General features: G+C 34.1%; 1 pseudogene; it reads right to left on the minus strand.

Moving 5' to 3' along the window:
- Positions 1-10,859: 10,859 nt before the first annotated feature.
- LOC107855226 overlaps positions 10,860-15,452 on the minus strand; it is a 32,698-nt pseudogene continuing 28,105 nt past the window's right edge.

Genomic DNA, 15,452 nt, shown 5'->3' on the forward strand with positions numbered 1-15,452 from the left:
TGTTAGCTTTCGCATGATGTCTGTTGTTTCGATCTCAACTGTCACGCCCCTTATTTTCTTGAGGTCCGAGTCGAAAGGGTCTTTTCAATTAAAGTGATGGTTTTGAATAGGGATTAATTGATTTATCGAGTCGTCACTTGAAATCGAGTTATGGTGTTTCAAGTCACCTTTTTGGATCGCTAATCAAAAGGATATGACTTTTATTTGGTCTGCGAAAATAGAAGATCGGGTAAGAAATTCTGTTGACCAAGCAAAAGGTGTGAGGCACCCCTCGAGTTCCGTGATTCTAGCATAGTCGCTTTTATTGACTTATACTTAACTAAAACTATTTTGATAAATTATGTTAAGGTCTAATTTCGCTCATTTTATTATATTAAAACTTATCTATTATTTTATATTAAATAAATCAATGAAAAGTTAATTTTAGAAAATTATTTATCAAGGTGCACTATTGCATTCTTGAATTTTAAAATATCTCAGAAAGAAGCGTACGCCGCATTCTTAATTGAGATACATATTTTAAACATGTCTAAAATTTATCTAGTATTTAAAAGTTTTGATTCATCATTTATAAATTCGTAATAATTTTTATCTTTTCGATATGCTATTTAACTTTAACAATAAACTAAATAATATTTAATTAAAATAATTAATTAATTTAACAAACAATTATCAAGCTTTATTAATAAAATAAAATAAATCAAATATAAAAATAAAATAATATAAATACATGAAAATTAATTATATTATATTAATTTTATTATTTATTATGATTTCCTTAAATCAGTAATTTCAACAATAAGTAGAACAATAAAAAAGACTCATTAAAAATTTTCACAGTCCAATATGTAAAACTATTTAATAATAAGATGAAGAAAAAGAAAAAACGACTTTAAATACTTGTTTTTATACTTATTATGATGGATCTTGGATAAAATCATAACCCATCTCGCCCATTCTTATGTTAATTAATTAAGCTTTAAAATTTAATCAAGCCATTTTGACTCTTTTAGAAAAAAAAAAAATACGAAAATTTAGTATGTATGCTTAATATATAGAAAAACTATAATAATAGTAATAATAAAATAAAATAAATTTTGCCACATGACGTGATTTTGCATTTTTACAAATGAGTTCAGTTTTGAAACATTTTGAATATATTAACTTAAATTATGAAAGAAAGATGAAGATATTTTTCTTTTTTTATTTAATAATCAAAGAACTTTTCATTTTTTTTTATATATAAGAAGAAAATATCCAAACAACGCAGTTACTACAATTCCATTATCATTTAACTTCATTTTTCTTGGAATAGAAAACCAGTGGCGTCATGGCTACCCCGTTTCGACGACGTTCACCGGAACAATGATGGATTATCAAAATCCAGTCAGATTTGGCTTCCCATAATACGGAAGTACGGCTGGAGTTTGCCGGCGGGAAAAGAAGAAGAGGGGACAGCGGCGATGCTGGCGACAGGAGGGAGTTTTAATGGCTGGTCTGAGGTTTTCGGGCGAGTTGATTCGCCGGAATTGACGTGAAAAGGGTCTGTTTTTTCATTGCTTTCCAATGAATTTTGTGTTGAGGTTGCGATTCCAGCGAAAGAAAAGGCCCGTTCCAGCGAGTAAAGAGGGCTCCGGTTAGAATCTGATGGTTTTGGCCGTTTAGTCACCGAAAAAAATGGTGATTCCGACGAACATATCACTGGAAAAGCAATCCCCTATTCTGTTCACTCTTTCCATTTTCTCTCTCTATCTTGCCATTTTTATCTGTTTATCCTCTTTCTTACTGCTCTTTGTAATATTTTTTTCATCTGTTTCGATCTCTATCTCACTTCTCTTCTGATTTTTTTACTCTTTTCAGTGTGTGCGTGCTACTATGTGTGTGAGAATATGTGAATATGTGTGTGTTGTATATTGTTGTGTGAAACACTATGGTTGTATGAATATGTTATTTTCTGTGTACAATCATATAAATATTTAGCAATTTAAAATATAATATATAATAACAAATAAATTTACTTAATAGATCATATACACATATTGACTAATCCATGAAAACTATTTAAACAAACTCCATTCATATTTTGATTTCTAATAAAATTCTATACACCAAATAATGTAGGATTAAAGAGGAACTGTAAGGAATTAAATTGAACAATACAACAAGAAACTTTCACTGGATACTTTAAACGGATCTCAAATTCACTTCCATTTTCTTTCTTTTGACTGATGATTTTCTCTGACTGACTTTTTTTTCTTTGTGTATTTTTTGATTTTTTTTCTGATACTGTCTATGATGAATAGAATATACGTGTTTTTCTGAGGGGGGGAGGGGGGGTGAAGAGTCTATTAATAGGAAAATTCTTTGGGGGAACAGTTAAAGTTATCAGATAAAGGAGGGAATTTTGAATTTTGAAATAAATTTTTTTCTTTTTTTAATCTATTAATAATAATAAATAAAGATAAATAATAAAATAAGAATAAACGAATAAATAAATAAGAAAATAGAATAATTATAATAATAAATATAAATATAACTAATTAATGTTTATATTAATATATATATATAAAATAAATTCATAAATAGCCTTAAATAAATATAATTAAAATAGTACTAAAACTACTAGCTTATTTATTTAAAATTCAAAAAGGAAAATATTTTTGAACTTTTATATTATTATTATTATTATTATTATTGTTGTTGTTGTTGTTGTTATTATTATTATGTTTAGAATTAAAATAAAATAAAATATCTTAAAATTAGCTTTAATTATTTATTTTTTAACTAAAAATTTACTAAAAAAATAAAAATTTAAATAATATCAGACTAAATATAAATATTTAATATCAAAAAATAAGTTAAAACTCGAGGAGGATCAAAAATCACATGTCTACATTTTTTCCCCTCTTTGTGTGAAATCTCGAAGAGTTTTTCAGACAAAGAAGTAGATAAGATATGATTTTTGACCCTCCAATTATTTGAAAGGTAAGGATAAAATAAAAAGAAAATAAAAGAAATAATGTGACCGAGTCCTGGTTTTGAACCTCCTACCTATCCCGGGTTATAAGAAAATCAGGTTTCAAACATAACATAGTGAGAGAATGAGTTAGACGTCGAGTGAGATTCCATCGAGTTTTCGGTTAACGACTTCTGCTTTTTACATCAAATGACTAATAAAATCAAAAATGAAAAATACAAATGAAAATTTCAATCTTTGGAATCTTGATTCAAATCTGCATAACTTCAATCTTGAAAATTCACCCTATTCTTCAGGCAGGTTCCTGACTTGCTTTTCCTTTATCCTATTCTTCAGGTGGTCTCCTGGACTTTCTTTTCTTCACCCTGTTCTTCAGGCGGGCTCCTGAACTTCCTTTTCTTCACCCTGTTATTCAGGCGGGCTCCTAAACTTTCTTTCGTTCACCCTGTTCTTCAGGCTGGCTCCTGAACTTTCTTTTCTTCACCCTATTCTTCAGGCGGGCTCCTGAACTTCCTTTTTCTTCTCCCTGTTCTTCAGGCGAGCTCCTGGACTTTTTTTTCTTCACCTTGTTCTTCAGGCAGACTCCTAGACTCGAAGTAAATAGTGAAATAGAAAATAACATCTGGGAAGCAAGCACTCTTTTGTAAGCCTTCGACAGGGTTCGTAGCCTTGCTAATGGTTTTCAACCTCACTCAGGGCATAGCTCAAATCTATAAAAGTTTTTTTAAAAAGTTTTCAGAAATTGTCTATGAAAAAATCAGCTCTTGCAGCTCATAAGGTACGCTCTTTTTGGCTTTTATTAGAATGAATCCTGCAATCAGACTTAAAGAGAAGGTAAGACTTAAAGAAGCTAACAACAGATCTTAGTTCTACCTATCTTTTCCTTTCTCTATCGTGCAAAGAAGCGGGTTAACAAAGTCATGATCAGATAGGTTGAAATATCTCTGTCAAGGAGAGCGATCTTAGGTGCTTTGATTGGTTCGTTGAAGATGGATTCAAGTCCCAACGGAATTGCAGCTATGCCCTTTTCTGAAATGCCTGACTTTGTTGAGCAGCTACTTTGCTTCCCCTTTTAGATAGGCTTTTCGCCTTCAGTCATTCTTTCTTTCTCTGCGGCCTGCGTGGGACTGATCCGAACTGATAACCCTTCGTAGATTGAACTCTCTTCTCTTTGGGCTCGTGTAGGTTAGGTAACTCGCCTCATTCACTGCTACCACTCCAACTCGAAACATTCTTCAGGAGGGTCCTGAGCATAAAATAAATTTCCATTCTTCAGAAGGGTCCTGGACATAAAATAAATTTCCATTCTTCAGGACCCTCCTAAACAAAAAATAAATTTCCATTCTTCAAGTGGGCCCTAAGCAAAAAATAAATTTTCATTGTTCAAGTGGGTCCTGAACGTATAATAAATTTCCATTCTTCAGGAGGGTCCTGAGCAAAAAATAAATTCTCATTCTTCAGGTAGGTCTTGAACATAAAATAAATTTTCATTCTTTAGGAGAGTCCTAAGGAAAAAAATAAGTTTTCATTCTTTAGGTGGGTCCTGAGCATAAAATAAATTTCCATTCTTTAGGAGGGTTCTGATTTTGAGCATAAGATAAATTCTCATTCTTCAGGTGGGTCCTGAGCATAAAATAAATTTTCATTCTTCAGGTAGGTCCTGAGAAAAAAATAATTCTCATTCTTCAGGAGGGTTCTAATCAATAAATTTCCATTCTTCAGGAGGGTCTTGAGCAAAAAATGAATTTCATACAACACACATAAAACTTTTTACCCCAGTTTGTACTGGGTAAAATTTGTGTGTCATCAGATCTTACTGTTTTGAAAAATATAGTGAAAGAATAAATCAAAGCTTGGAATAGCTTTGATAAACTCATCTCTTAAAGAAAAAAATTTACCATAACCGAGATCCAGCATCGTATGCTGTAATCTTGCTTCTGTGAAATTGCATTCTTTATTTGAAAACTTTAATATGGAAAAGAGCGTCTCATCTCTGTTTCAAAAAAACAAGAATGGTGAGTTTTAAAAATATGGTGGTTTGTTTGTGGCATTTTGCTTTTGAAATGACCGCTCTTGCACTTGTCATGCTCAACTCCTTTTTGAATCCTTGATAAATATTTATTGACTTGTCATACTTCTAATCCAAAATCTGAGTACTGAGACTCTCAACCCAAAACATATTTCTATTGTATGATATCTCTGGGTTTAACTTTCAATACACCTTTTATTTTTTCACGAGTCCAACATTGTCATATCACAATCATTCTAAGTACTTTATTATACTTTGAAATATTGTCTTTGTGCATCGACCTTTTGTCTCTCTTTGTACCATTCAAGAAGCTGGTAGCAAGTTTGGAGTCCTTTATAATTCGACTTGACACAAATTTGATTCAAAAACACACAAAAGATGACAATAATTTTTCATTTGACGACAAGGACACAAAGAATCAAAAATCAAAATAAAACAAAAAGGAAAAGGAAAAGACAATAAGCATTTCTTTTTCTAAACAAAAAGGAAAACTTATCTGAATGTGAAAATTGATTCTGGTGATTATGACATGCATTTTGAATCAAACAACCAGATCTACCCACACCAATCATTACAATTTTTGCCCTCTTATTAAGTTTGAAATGGAGTCATTCTTGAACATGCTTTCTCTAGATCATAATCCTCCTTTGGCTAGTGGCACCTCAATAGGATTTTGCCAATGATCCTATTTCATTTCCATTTCTTTATTAGGTTACAGTTGCCTTATGGTGCCCAAAAGGGTTTTCACCAATAAGACTCTCTCATTTTCACTTTCATTTTTTTAACTTTTATTTTTTATTATTTAAGAAAAATAACACCCAAAATATGAAAATTTTAAGCCTTGACATTCTCAAAGATTGATCTGAAGGTCTTTCTTTGGTTGTAACTTGGCTTTTAGAAAGGGTTAGAAAGAAAACGCGGCATGAGGCTCAAAAATTTACATGACATTGGGTAAAGCATAGAACTTTTGGAATCGACTTTTTAAGGAAATAAACTTTTGCTCCAGTTTTATTTCATTCTAGGTAACTTGAATTTTCTTTTGGTTGAACCGAACCCCAGAGAAGGATATCCTACGTATCTTGTCATAGCAAGAATCAGGTCAAGCATAGTTCATGAATGTCATTCTCTCGCTTGATTTTGATTTTTTGATTGATTTTTTTCAAAAAAAATTTCAATAACTCTTTTTTTTTCAATTTTCTGACTTTAATTTGATTCCAAAAGAGGGGTACGAAGAAAGACAAAAGCTCAAAAAGGTTAAGCAAAGGTTGATATATTATTCAGATAGCAGAACAAAATGTCTTCATCATTTCAATCTTTTAAAATGTAAGTACAAAACATACATAATAGAATTGTACATAAATATTATAAATAATATCTTTTAACTGCTTCAGCATTGATCGACATTCCTTCCATTTTGCCTTCTACATCAGTCAGATATAACGCTCCATTAGGTAACACTTTCTTCACCATGAATGGTCCTTGCCAATTAGGAGAAAAATTTCCTTTGGCTTCAATCTGATGGGGAAGAATGCGCCTTAGTACTAACTAACCAGCTTCAAAATATCTGTGACACACTTTTTTATTGTATGCTGTGCCATTATCTTCTGGTATAATTGTCCATGACATACTGACGTCAATATTTTTTCATCAATCAAGCTTAATTGCTCCAATAAAGTCTTAACCCATTGATCATCATCAATTTCAGCTTCTACGACTACTCGAAGAGATGGAATCTCAATCTCTGCTGGTATAACTGTTTTAGTTCCGTACACCAACGAGTAAGGAGTCACACCAATTGAAGTTCGAACTGTAGTACGATAACCCAATAAAGCAAAAGGTAACTTTTCATGCCATTATCAGGAACCCTACACCATTTTGTGGAGTATTTTCTTTAGGTTCTTATTAGCAGCTTCTACAGCCCCGTTCGCCTTTGGGCGATAAGGAGTTGAATTCCGATGTATAATCTTAAATTGCTGGAATGCTTCTTATATCAAATTACTATTGAGATTCGCAGCATTATCCGTGATAATTATCTTTGGAATGTTAAATCGATAAATGATGTTGGATTGAACAAAGACAACCACTACTTTCTTGGTCACTGAATTGAAAGTTGTTGGTTCTACCCACTTTGTGAAATAATCAATAGCAACCAAGATAAACCTATGTCCATTCGATGCCTTCGGTTCAATTGGTCCAATTACGTACATTCCCCAAGCCATAAAAAACCATGGAGCAGTCATTGCATGCAACTCAGATAGAGGGGAATGTATCAAGTCCTCGTGTACCTGATATTCATGACATTTATGAATGGAACGGATGGAATCTCGCTCCATGGTGAGCCAATAATAACCTGCTTGAAGTATTTTCTTTGCCAAAACATACCCGCTCATATGCGGTCAACAAATCCCGAAATGTACTTCAGTCATGCTTTTTGAAGATTTTTTAACATCTATACACCTTAAAAGTCCCAAATGTGGAGTCCTCTAATACAAGATTCGCCCACCTAGGAAAAATACACTAGAAAAACATCGAATGTTTTTTTTTGGTTATTGTCAGCATGTATTTGATATTTTCAGCCTGAATATACTCTTTGATGTCATGGAACCAAGGCTCCTCGTCAAGTTCTTCTTCTACCACATTGCAATATGCATGTTGATCACGAGTTTGTATATGCAAAGGGTCAATATAAGTCTTGTCAGAATGTTAGAGCATCAAAGATAAGGTCGCCAAAGCATCAGCAATCTCGTATGAGCTCTGGGAATAAGCTTGAACTTTACTGATACAAATCGTTGAAACAGATCTTGTAAACAATCTCGATATGGTAGGAGTTTCGAATCATGAATCTCCCAATCTCCTTAGATTTAATGGACTAATAAATCTGAGTATCTTAACACCAATAATTCTTGGATTCCCATTTCAATAGCTAATCTCAGACCCAAAATACAAGCTTCGTATTTTGCCATATTATTGGTACAGTAGAATCGAAGTTAGGCCATTATAGGATAATATTGTCGTGGTTCAAAAATAAGAACTGCCCTTATCCCTACTCCTTTTACATTAGCACCTCCATCAAAGAACAACTTCCAACCTAAAGGGCAATCATCAGAAATAACCTCATCAACACATAAGACATCTTCGTCTAGAAAGTAAGTCTTTAATGGGTCGTATTCCTTATCGATAGGATTTTCATGAAAATGATCTGCTAAGGCTTGAGCTTTCATTGCAATTCGAGTCATATAAATAATATCAAACTCTGTGAGTAGCATCTACTATTTCGCGAGTCTACCTCTGGGCATAGGCTTCTAAAAAATATACTTTTATACGAGAGATGAGGTACGTAGTGTAAAATGACAAGTAATGCTTCAGATTTTGTTCCACCCAAGTTAAAGAGCAACATGTCTTTTTAAGAAGAATGTACTTAGCCTCATAAGTGGTAAACTTTTTGCTAAGATAGTAGATGGCCTGTTCATTTTTGCCTGTTATATCATGTTGACCCAATACATAGCCAAAATAATTATCTAACATAAACATATACAATATCAAGGTTCTTCTTGGCTCCGGAGGAACCAAAATAGGTGGATTCAACAAGTACCTCTTAATTATGTCAAATGCCTCTTGACATTCTTCAGTCATTCAACTTTAGTTTTTTTCTTCAACAACTTGAATATTGGCTCACAGGTTGTTGTAAGTTAGGCAATAAATCTACTGATATAATTCAACCGTCCGAATAAGCTCATCACCTTTTTTTTGTTCTTTGGTGGAGGCAAATCTTGAATAGCTTTTATTTTTGAAGGATCTAACTCAATGCCATGTCGACTGACTATGAACCCCAGGAGTTTTCCCGATGGGACTCCAAATACACATTTCGCTGGGTTAAGTTTGAGATCATATCTTTAAAGTCTTTCAAAGAATTTCCTCAGATCTTTGACATGGTCAGAATTCTCTCTTGATTTAAAGATAACATTGTCCACATAAAATTCAATCTCTTTATGTATCATGTCATGAAACATTGTGGTCATTGACCTCATGTAAGTTTTCCCAGCATTCTTTAATCCGAATGGCATAACTCGATAATAATATGTCCCCCATGTTGTGATGAATAGTGTCTTTTTTCACATCTTCTAGATTCATAATGATCTGGTGGTACCCAAGCATAACAATCCACAAAAATGCAAGATCATGTTTGGAACAATTATCCAATAGAATATGGATATTGGGAAGTGGAACATTATCTTTCGGACTTGCTTTATTTAAATTACGATAATCAACACACATCCAAAATTTGCCATCTTTCTTTAGAACAGGGACAATATTTTCCAACCAAGTTGGATATTGGGCCACTTGGATGACTTTAGCCTTAAGTTGCTTTGTGATTTCCACTTTGATTTTTACACTTATATCAGTTTTAAGCTTCCTTAACTTTTTCTTGACAGGAGGAAAAATAGGATCAATTGGTAACTTATGAACTATCAAATCAGTGTCCAAACTAGGCATATCATTGTAAGAATATGCAAAGATGTCTTTGTACTCAAGCAAAGCTTTAATTATAGCTTTATTTTGTTGTAGTTGAGTCTTTGCACTTATCTTAGTCTCCCTAATATTTTCATGATCTCCTAAATTGACCACCTCAGTTTGTCCAAATTGGGATTTGACTTATTCTCAAACTGTTTGAAATCTTTTCTTATATCCTCGAATGCTTCCACCTCATCGTATTCAACTTCTTTATTCATTATTTCATAATTAGCTTGGTTTTTTAAATCTAGTTGGCAATTCTTCATGCATGTCATATCATTAGAATCGACATAGAAAGAACTGTATGATAGAGCATAAAAAAGTAAATATTGGATACAAAATAAAATAAAGGGAAACTGCACTTTATTAACAACAAATATAGAAAGAGTTTTAACCTAAGATACCAAGTTAAAGATTTGAATTACAATCCTAGAATGATTCAAATTACAGAAAGGAAAACAAACAAACTACCAAAACTCCTTTAGAGTAGGGAGAGGAGTGGACTCCCAATTGTTAAGCTGGACATCAGGTCCTGATGAATTGTACATCTGCATTGCTGGTATCTTACCTAATTTTAACCATATTAGCTTCATTGAACATGTTTCGTAAAAGGCGAATCAAATCTGTATCATCATTATTCATTGACTCTGCAGCAGGTACTATGAAGGGTCCAACAGTTTTGAATTTGATGAAAGACTTGTGAAGTGGAGGTATCATCTTGGTAGTGACCATGACTTTTTCTTATGTTTTTTAGACTTCTTTATATCCTCAAAAGTAGGCTCATATCCTAAACCAAAGGTACCAAGGTTTTCATGGAGGTTTACTGGATGAACCCTGCCTTGTAAAAACATCTCTAGACATTTCTCTAGTTCAAAACCATGCTTCAACATTCCATTTACTACCATAATAGATGCAGAAGACAATTGTGGTCTTGCAATGAGATTCCCCTCGAGGGTATGCTTAACAGCCACTACTTCATAGGCTTGATAAATTAGCATTCTATCTGCAGTATCTGCTTCAATAGAGGAAATGAAGTAGTCTTTATACATCGATAAATCTCATTCACCATGAACAACTATGTCTTTCCTGTCGTGTTCAAATTTGACCATTTGGTGCAACGTTGATGCGACTGCTCTAGCCCTATGAATCCATGGCCTTCCCAATAACATATTATATAAATCATCAATATTCAGCACTTAGAAATCCATAGCAAAGTCCACAGGCCCAATTGTCAATATGAGCTCTATTTCACCAATAGCATCAGTTTTTGATCCGTCAAAACCTTTGACACATATATTTTAGGTCGGATCCTTTCCACATTAACATTCAATTTTTGCAAAGTTAACATAGGACAAAGCTAGCGCTTGATGCTCCATCAATCAGCACTCGAGTGACGATGGAATGCTCATATTTCACAGTAATATAGAGACCTCTGTTATGTTTGGTACCTTCTATAGGCAATTCGTCATCTGACAAAGTAATCTTATTTACATCAAGGATCTTTCCAACAACTTTTTCCAGCTTATCCACCTTAATTTGATCGGGAACACATGCCTCATTAAGAATCTGCATTATAGCCTTGTGGTAATCTTCTAATGTATCAGTAAAGACAATAAAGAAATCTGTGCTGGCGTCTTCTTTAGCTGTTCTACAACAGAATATTCTGGCAATTTTATTTTCTTTAAGAATTCTTCAATTTCTTCATCAATCATTTCTTTCCCTTTACACATCACTACAACGCGATTATAGTTTCAGGGGACTGCCTTGGTATTAACCATAGGAGCTGTGACACTGGTTTAATAACAATAGAAGCTATGAAAGCTCCTTTTACGATTAAGAGAGGCTTAGTTGGTCTTCCAGGAATAATGAGCTTTGGTTTTATTTGACCTGACCCAATACTTTCTGGAATATTTTTCCCCATGACCAAAGGAACTTTCGATGATTTGGATTTTATTATCACCTCCTCCACTTTTGCAAGATTTCTTTCATCAAATCTACAACATTTGCTGATTTTTCCTAGTTTTAATTTTAATGATTGGCTTGAATAAAATCGCAGCATCTTTACCACTGGGTATCACTTCGAGCATATTTGTTTCATTATGATATGGTAATATATTTTGATTAACATTCGGAGCATCTAGACTTTGTACCATGATTTGTTGTGTGTCAATCAGCTCCTGAATAGCTCTTTTTAGATACCAACATTTCTCTGTGTCGTGCCCTGGTGCATCAGAACAATATGCATATTTTTTGGAATAATCTAAGTTTTTTGGTGAAGGATTCGGAATCCTTCTTGTGATTGGGCTTAAAACATTCATGTCCCTCAATATTTAAAACAATCTTGCATAAGATATTCCAAAGGGGGTGAAATTATCTTTGCCTATGTTAGCCGTTTTGAAGTTTTCTTTAGGTCGAAAAGTAGATCTAGGGGGACCTTGTCGAACTTTCGGGATTGAAGGACGATTTTGGATGGCTAGTGCATGCCATTACAGGTACGAAGGAGACCGAGCATATGGTTGTGCATTATAAATAGGATACTGGGGGATGAAACGAAATATAATGGATTTTGTACGTATGGTTGGCATAAACCTCTCCAATTTTGCCGTGGACCTGGCACAATAATTGCTACATTCTCTTTTCTTTTCTTTTCTTTCTCCCAAAACTTCCTGCACCACTCTGAATCGCCTGTGTTGTTTCTTTTAAAGCAGTTTGGCTGATAATCTTTCCTAACTTAATTCCATCCTCTACCATCTCTCCAACTTTAATAACTTCAGCAAATGTGCTTCCAATAGTAGAAAGTAAGTGATGGAAATAATCAAGTTTTTGTGCTTGCAGAAAGATATCGATCATTTCAGATTCCTTTATCGATGGTCTGACTCTTGAAGCTTGCTCTCTCCATCTGACAGTATATTCTCAAAAACTTTCAGTTATTTTTTCTTATATTGGCAAGCGTAGTGCGATCTGGCACTATCTAAATATTATATTAAAATTATTGAATGAAATCTCGAGCCATGTCATCCCACACATGTCAACGGGAAATGTCTTCGTCAATAAACCATTCAGAATCTATTCTTGTTAGGCTTTCTCCAAATTAATCCATGAGCAATTCTTCTTTTCCTCCTGCTCTCCTTAATTGATTATAGAACTTTATTAAGTGAACCACAGGATCTTCAGGACTTTCGTAGTTGTCAAACATGGGAATTTTGAACCCCATCGGGAAATGGACATCCGAAAACATGCATAAATCTTTATATGAAACACTTTTTGATCTACCTAATCCTTCCATACTTCTCGTACTTTGCTTCAAGCTTCTTACTTTCTTAGCCATCTCCTGTTGTTCTTCATTCTTAACAATCTTCTCAATCACGATAGGAGAGTTAAGTTGATGAGTATGATAACGTGGATTTTGGGATTTGAAAGTCATTTCATGAGGATACAGTAGATCATGACTTGGTTCCCCCATATTCTTCTATGTTGTCAATTGAAGACCCGCAGTAGCTGGTGCAACAGAAGTGAAAATTGAATTATTTGTAATAGATGGATTTGGTGGGCACATGGTAGAAGTACCTGAAACACCAGACACATTAGCATATGGGTTGAATCCAGGTGGGTAAACTGGATCGCTAGTTTGAGCTTGAGCAGGATTTGGATCTTTCATATTCGCAAGTCCAGGGATTGAGGAAAGAGGGGCTTGTCCATTTAATCAAGCTTGGTACAGTTCCACCATCTATTATTTCAATAAATTAACCTCTTCCACTGATGCTAATTCTTGAAAAATTAACTAATTTTTCTCCTCTTCACTGTCAGACTCTACATCCTCTTTGCGGATCATTTTTCTTTTTCCCTTATATGTGGTGTTGTACGGATGTGATGTCAGTTTCAACCACAAACCAACCACCAACTACTTTATCTTTCTGTGACCAAGTAGCAAATGGGTAAGTGTTATATATTTAACACATTATAATGTCACGTTGTATGTAATGCTTCTAGATGCATTTTCCAACCTATCGTGGAAGGCCTTGTATATCATCCCAGCTTTTCTAGGCACACTTTTTTGAAAAATTTTGATCGAACCCTTTGAGGGTTGCCTACGTATCATGAATCAGATCTTGCATAGCTCAAAAAGGTTAATAAAAATATTGATTATTCTTTTTTTTAAGAAAATAAATAAAGCAAGTGAAGTAAAATTTATATAATATATATAAAAATAAACTGTCAATTTCATTACATTCCATAATTTTCAAATACAAATATGATAAAATAAATGACCCAAGTCCTAAAATAAAACCTACTAACTGATATCTAACAATAAAACTAAACTTAAACAAATACGATTAGGTACAAGACATAACATCTAAACAAGAAGTTTTTAAATTGAAACTGAAAAATATGACAAAAGAAACAACTATCCACTCATGCAACTGAACCCCAATGTCTCAAAGTCTTTAACTGAGTCTTGTAGCTTCAACATGCTCAATCAAGGAGACTTCAGCTTAATATGACCTCCCAAACCCAATAATATGTCCTCCAATGAAGTAGTGAGATACTGTACGAAGGCTGGTACTTGTGCTAAAAATTCTTCACGATCTAACTGCTGATAATTCAAACCCATTCTGGCGGTATCCTATGCTACATGGTGGACCTTTCCTCGAAGAGAACTAAAGGCTTGATCCCATTCTTGGTCCTGTCAATCTCGCAAATCAACCATCTCTCTTGCACGTTGTTCACAAGTAGAAACAACCTCTAACTGTTCTCGCAATATCCTTCTTTCATGGACCCACTAAAATCTCTCTCGATCAAATTCTTCTTGCATGTTATTTTCAGCTTCTTGTAATTATTGTCGGCGAGATGCGGCAATTTCTACAATGTGTGACCCCCTAGTGATAGCCATTTTGATTTTTCCCCAAAGTGCGACCTCAATATCAACTGACTTAGCTTTCTCTTCAGTAAATTGTCTTTTTTGTTCTTCTATTATTGCCCTAGCATGCTCTAAGTCTACTCTCAAAGTTTGGTTGGCGTCATGATGTTCTCGCATGGCTCTCTCAATCCCTATTCTAATTGTAGCTTCCTGATCTATGAGTCCCTTAACTGGTCTTTTCGGTCTAACTGGTGGACTGGACTATTCTTCAAGCCATTCATGGTAGTCTAGATGTACTTCTCCTTTTTCGCACTCTATGACCATTGTTTCAATCCCTATCGTACAATAACCATCCTAAATCTGCTGGGCCAATCCCTTCGGAAGTGGAATCTCTGATCTGACCTCAAATACAAACTCGACCATATTTTCTGTTATGGGAATTACTTGATGTTTACCTAGATGACATAGGACCCTCAATGGAACATACGGTTTAACACCCCTAATACCCATTAATAACAAGAACGGCCGAAAAGTGAAACTATATATGACCTGCCTCCAGGGGAACTAAGGGAGATTCCAAGTGATTTTATCTGCTGTCAGAGAACAAAAAAGTTTATCCCAATCTCTAATTTCTTTGGACTCTTATATTAATCCATCCTTTTCTCGTAATCGTTGATGTGATTGAATATTTTAGGATTAAACCTTACCACCGTAGGACGTCGGTAAAGATGCTCTATAATCCACATCTGTATCAAGATATTACATCCCTTAAAAAAACTCTTTCACTTCTGACAAACGGTCAGAGCACGGTAAATATCCGCCAAGATCATTGGTACCATGGTGTAATCTTCTTAATCAGTATATGTTCCACTCCAGCTGAATGAATATTAATTTTTCTCTCTATCCTCAAGAAGACCATAGCACCTAAAAAGTCTACCATGAATGCAAACCGTCTATGAACTTTCCAAGCCTCAAAACTTTCCTTGTTACAGAGTTGTTTACCGAACTACTCAAACCTCTCCTTCCTTCTATATCTTTCATACAAAAACTGCATGGAGACAACTTTTTTTCATTGA

The sequence above is a fragment of the Capsicum annuum genome, chromosome 10 (genome assembly GCF_002878395.1).
Source record: "Capsicum annuum cultivar UCD-10X-F1 chromosome 10, UCD10Xv1.1, whole genome shotgun sequence".
Taxonomy (NCBI): domain Eukaryota; kingdom Viridiplantae; phylum Streptophyta; class Magnoliopsida; order Solanales; family Solanaceae; genus Capsicum; species Capsicum annuum.